Below are 6,453 nucleotides of genomic sequence, written 5' to 3' on the forward strand. Positions count from 1 at the left end.
ACAGAGCAAAATTTTACATGTGAATTGCTGTCACTATAACAAAATTATGGAATGAGGAAAGTGTACCCGGAAGTTTAATCAGGACTCCTCTGATCGATCTCTCTCTCAACTTATGTGCCAATATATTAGGAATCAGATACCCTAAACAATATGAAACAGATCCCCATGTGCAGACTTTACATAAGAAATTTCTGAGAACTGGTTGTGTAACTCCTGAACCTTCTCACTTTGAAAATATAAGAGGATGGACACACAGAGAAGAAAACAGTGAAGAGATTGTGTGGAGACAGTAGTTATTATGCCTTGAGTCTGACCACCCAGAAAGGAATGGATGGGAAGGGAGAGCCTCCTCGGTCATGTCAGCCTAGACACTGGGCTTCTGTGGGACCATCTGAAGATCTGGAAATGAATTTTCCTGCCGCATCCCTGAAAAAGCAGAAACATTCTAAGGAGGAAGGACAGAGGTGCTACCGGGACAGGTCTTCATTCTTAGTAAGGAGTATGTAAATTATCCCAGTGGACAGGGGTTTGCAGAGGGGCTCAAAGAGTGAGTTACTAGAGATTAAATCCATCAGAACTATATTCTGACTTCTATTTTGTTATGAAGATTTAAAAAAAAAAAAGACATCTTGGCTCCACAAACAAAAACAGAAATGAAAGATTTAAGTAAGCCAAAAAAAAAAAAAAGAAGTAAATAACTTGATTGTTCTTAGATTTGTTCAGAGCAAGGCAAAAAAGAAAAAAGAATCAGTTATAAACTTTAATGTAAGGTGCCACACTACTGATAGAGAAATTAAGAGTTGTGATGCAAACCCAGCTGTCAGACAGGTAGAAAATATGATATAGCTCTTGAGAAAAGAGAATGCTCCTGGAACAGATGGGCGCACCTCTGAGCTTTATAAAGCATTAACTAGCTGTTTAAATAAGTCCTTAGCAGATGTTTTCAATGTAATTTTGGAGGTGAAATGGAAAAAAACAGAGTCCAAGGCACAAGGGGAATTGATATCACAAATAAGAGACATCCTTGAATTCAGAGAACAAGTTATTGTCAAAAGTTTTTCTTTTCTTTCTTTTTTAGAACAGTCTCAGTATTTGTAAAATTGGAGGGCATTACCCAAATCTGCAATTAAAATAATGTATATTGCAGTATTAGCCTTTAAAGGAGTAAAGAAGCATATTTAAAGAAAAGGATAGTTTACAGGGGAAGCTACATGATAGAGACAGCTACATATATGAGACCAAAAAGGCAAGCAAATGCCCATATTTGTGCTGTGATACATAAAAGTACCCTGCATATAATGTATACATTAAGTAGGGAGGAGATAAGTCATAAAGAGAGAAAGGAAAAGATGCTCCGAGGTCTGTGCTGAAGGTATTATGTTAATGTGTCAAAAGTATGTGAAAAAAGAAAAGAGCATATTGCACAGAACATGAAGGGAACTGTGAGTTTTCTCCTAAGATGGCTCACGTACATTCATATTTAAGTAGATCAGCAAACATTTCTCAGGCGTCTCTAGGTGCCACCCAGTGAGCTAGGTGTCACCGAGGGAGATAAATAATGCCCAGTCCCTACCCTCGAATAGCTGGTCTTCCTTTGAAGGCTATTGTTCTCACTATTAATACCTTTACCTGCAAGTGCTACTTCACCCAAATCCTTACCTACCAATGTGTAGTGATAGTAGAGGGGGGGAAAGGATGGGGAGCCAGGGAGACTCAGGCCCCAGCCAAGAGAGAGGCTGGACTGGAAAATGTATAAGACATGAGACCATCACTCTGCTGGATGGAGACCCGTATGTCTAACTACTGAGCACGTTCACCTCAACACATGGACCGCATAGCATCATTTAGGGTGGAAAGAGAGGACAAATGGAGAGAGAGGAGGAAGACAGCATCCATGCCCGTCAGGTCCAGGCATGCGGGTTGAGAAGAGATGTGGAACAATCCAGGACTGAAAGACATGGAAATGTGTTGAGGAAAGAAAGGATTAACCCATTTAAGTCGTTGTTTTTGACAGAATTCACATCATTCGATGGGTCATTTAATCCAGCACGGTGGTTTAGAGTAGGATTTTGTCCCCAAATAACCCAGAAATAAGCCATGACTTTGCCAGTAACGAGATTGTGTAACTTCTAGGGTTTGTTTTGCTCGTCTGCAAAATGGGAATAAAAACAGCACCCACAGAGCATTGCTGGAAGAATGAAATCAGATAATGCACCCAAAGCTCGTTTATCATGGTGCATGGACTAACAAGAACTCAACAAATGTTGTATATCATTACCCTTACTGAGCCTGCTTACATTCATGCAACTTCTCCACTTTATTGCGTAGCTCCATCTACCCTTCTGGCCTCTCGGGATATCTTGTTTGCAAGGTTTATCACCAGTGCATTCACCAAGTCCTCATTTTTTCTTTTTAAGATTTTAATTTTTTTTGTCAGAGAGAGCATAAGCAGAAGGAGAGGCAGGCAGAGGAACAAACAGGCTCCCTGCTGAGCAAGGGACTCAGGGACCCAGGACACCGGGATCATGATCTGAGCCCAAGGCAGGTGCTTAGCCGACTGAGCCACACAGGGACCCCATCGCCAAGTTCTCCCGAGCATCTGTTCTGTGGCAGACACTGTGCAGGGGCTACAGAAGGGGGTGAGACAGGTCTGGTTCCCACCCTCACGGAGTTCAAAGTCTGGGAGAAGAATTACTCTAGAAGCGTGACATTATTGGCAACAGTCTTGACATCAGAAAATTTCAGAAGAATCCTTCCAAGACTCATGGGGGCCCAAATAACTCACAAAATGGAAGAGAAAATCTCCCCTATAGGAAAGCCAGAAGGGGAAGAAATGAGCCTGAAAATGGTGAGCCTGAGACAGGATAAAACTCATCTGGAGCTGAGTCTTCTGGATTAAGGTAAATCTGATGACTACAGACCTTGCTCTTCCACACTCCACTTCTCCAATGGTTCTGCTCTTCTCTACCTTCACTGCTGCTACTCAAGCTCCTGGATCATCACCTATCAGGCACTGCTTCTATAGGCTCTTTTGTGAGCTCCTAGTTATTCCCCCAACAGCCCCTGACAGCCTTGGAAGGCTCTCCCAAGCTTCTCTAACCCTCCTGCAAACTCACCAACACCCTCCTGTTGCCCACAGGGTAAAAGCCAATGGCTCACCTTGGCAAACATTAACCAGATTCCCCTTATATGTCAGGTCTTGCCATTTTCTCTGCCCAGATTTTTACCCTGTTTTAATTACTTAAAGTCTTCAAAATGACAATATTATCTCTTACCTGTTTTTCCACACACCAGCCCCTCTGCCCAGAGTACCCTGTTTCCCTCTTTTGGGCTCCCTAGTATTACCATAGACCCTCAAACCTCAGTTTTAGGAATCTTAATGGCTTGTCCCATTTCTTTGTTTCTTGGATGGCAAATTTAATGTCTTGTATTTTGGGATCCCCACATCTGTAATATTGTATAACTCAAAATAGATGCTCAACGAAAAAGTATCTATTTTTTTCATGCATTATATCTTTTTTTCTTTTGTTTTTATTTGTTTTTATATTTATTTTTCCTTACAGACCCTTGTGTCGAGGGCTTTCCATAGATCACAGAGAGGGAGCTGCTTCATGCATTTTATCTTATTAGATATTCATAGAAATGGTGCCTTTTAAAAACTATGTGAGATTGGCAGAGCCAATTGTCCTGTCCTGTTGTCAAATGATAAAACCAAAATTAATAAATATTCAGAAGTGATGGTTCAGGTAAACAGACATAATACAAGTTGTTTCTTAAATATCTTCTTACTCCAAAAAAAAAAAAAAATATCTTCTTACTCCTCCTTCTACTAGCCTACGTGACCCCTGAGTAGAGGGATGAGAAGCAAGAGAAACGGACTGAACAACAAAAATAAATAATACAGCAAGAAGGCAAAAGAAGGGATTTGTGGATGTAAACCAATAAATGAACTAGATCATGCCCCTAAATTTATTAGTCACCTTCCAAAAAATTTCCTCCTAAAGAAGAATTTCCTACATGGTTTCCCATCCTCAAACCGAACACAAAACCTTCCCTACTTTGTGATCTATTTACTAGGTAAAAACTTTTGTTCTTTCTCTGTTTGTGATCCTCAACTTTAAATTTCCAAAATGACATCAGGTATTCAATTTAATTATAAAACAAACCTACAGCCCATGTAGGATGTTGCCTATAGCACCGATGTCTGGTGATCCCTGGAGGATCCAAACAGGGAAACAGGATTGCTTTAAGCCACATCGGCTCTCCAGACGGTGTCACTGGTCACGGGTAGAGAGGCAAATTCACGAGCAGCATTGTGGGAGTTAATGAATGGCTGGCCAGATGGTGCCTGTCAGAAGGTGTTGACTCTTTAGACAACTGGGACAGTTTCCTGGGAGTAAATGAGAAGTGCCGCAGAAACGGATTGCATCTCAATCACGCAGAGGCAGACGGACCCACTGCTAATGAAAATAATCACATAGCCAGGCATATTTTTCCTCTTTTGAGTTTGCTTGTTTGTGTCACATGGTAGGACATGGAGGAGGGTCTCGCTGAAGATACAGGTTCCATGTTTAGTTATGCTATGGAGAAGATAGGAAAAGCTACCTATCAACTGCATATTCGTATTCTTAATTAGGAAATATCAAAATACGACAAGGAAAAACTCTGAAATAAGGGGAAAGCACCTAGAATTAATGAGGGCATTCCAGCTACTACAACATGAACTGCTTGGAAAGACAAGCTAAAATCCAAAGATCTGCAGGTGTTGAAAGATGCTCAAATGGATAGAGCCCTCTACTGAGGGCATGCTCACATTCTAAATTTCTGACATTATATGCTGAAATTAAGCACTTTTACCAACTTGACTGTGTTTATTTGTTGCCTTATTCAACTGGTGATATTTTCCTACTACACGCTTGCTGACATCTTTGATGGGCAAACCCTGATACTCAGTGCTAACTTTTTAGCAGATATGACCAGGAGAAAACTTCACTGATGTTTTTTGCTGTTATCAGACAAAATTACCTGAACATATACTTCTGCCTATTGTACCACGGTTAGGAAGGGCATAAAGTCAGCTAAATAAATGCTGTCACCGAACTCTGGGCAGGCAGTTGGATGTGAGTGAGGAAGTCAGCAGGCCAGAGAATCTGCTTCTCGTCAGCTCTGTGACCTTGGGCATTTGCTTAACCCTGGGTTTCCTGTTGTAGGAAATGTAGGGCTGATTAGATGAAATGAATGCAAAGAATCTGACAGAGTAGATGGCATGAATTCACTCTCATACTGATTGCTCCTCTTTCCTGACTACAAAGCACACTCAGTTGAGTTCATTCATTCATTTCATTTTTATTTTTCCTTTCTCCTTATTGCAAACTCTGGGTTTGCCTTTGACCTTGCTTCCAACCTGAACAGCCCTCTAGAGCTTCACCGCTGTATGCAGAAATTTGTCTTGCTTTTTACTAAATAGGAACAAAGACTATATGAGTATAAAGAGGATTGATATTAAATATCTTACTATCATTGTTTTGCTCCTAGAGTCACCCCCCCCCCTTGGCAGAGGTCGGTGTAATGGGTTTTTCCATTATAATTTTCTCAATGTTGGGGATTGAGAATTTCCTGGGGGCAGACGTTTCCTGCAGAATTTAAACAATGCAGTCAGCAGAAATAGCTGAAATTCCACATTTCAAGCCCTGACCAAAATATGTGTCATTTCTTCCTCTTTCAAACATGATTTTTCTTTAATTCGTTGCTTGTGAGACATGCATCAGATTACATACATATACACATTTCTCATTACATGGGGCTAGCCTTTCATTCAACCTCCATCTTCTCCTGCATGAGAGGCTGAAGGTCAGGATAACAATGGCATATTTTTTTTAATCTCCAATAGACTTAACAATGAAACATAATAAATAGCAGAATGAGGAAGGTTTTGACCATTCGTACATGTGTGTTCCAAAATGAAAAGGAAGCAAAGAGAATACTGAAATCAGGAGAGAACATTAAAAACGTTCAGCACATCATAGCAGAACGTGAGCAGCATGGCTCCGAATACAGAGACGAGGCTGACATTGTCCACGAGATTTAGCTCAGCCAACCTGGAGTACCAAGTGCAGGACCGCCATTTAACCACAGACTTTAGAAATCATGACATCTAACTCAGAAACGTCTCCACCTTTTAAAACTTACCTACATTTCCACTCAAGACATCCAATCACGAGGCAAGTATCCTGAATATTAATTCTGAGAGACTGGAGTTCTTCGTAATTTAGTTGAGTCGTGTAAATGCTTTGTGCAATGAACTGTGAGCCGCATGGTTAATACTAAAAAGCGACAGCATTTCTACATAATGTTTCTCGTGACTCCTCTCACAGTACTATCCTTTGACCTGTCTCACGCCATCATCTGTCAGAGTTACAGATACTCAGACCCAGGTATACTCAGCGCTCCTCT

Source organism: Lontra canadensis, unplaced genomic scaffold, assembly GCF_010015895.1.
Source record: "Lontra canadensis isolate GAN:19392208 unplaced genomic scaffold, GSC_riverotter_1.0 scaffold21, whole genome shotgun sequence".
In the NCBI taxonomy this organism is placed as follows: Eukaryota; Metazoa; Chordata; class Mammalia; order Carnivora; family Mustelidae; genus Lontra; species Lontra canadensis.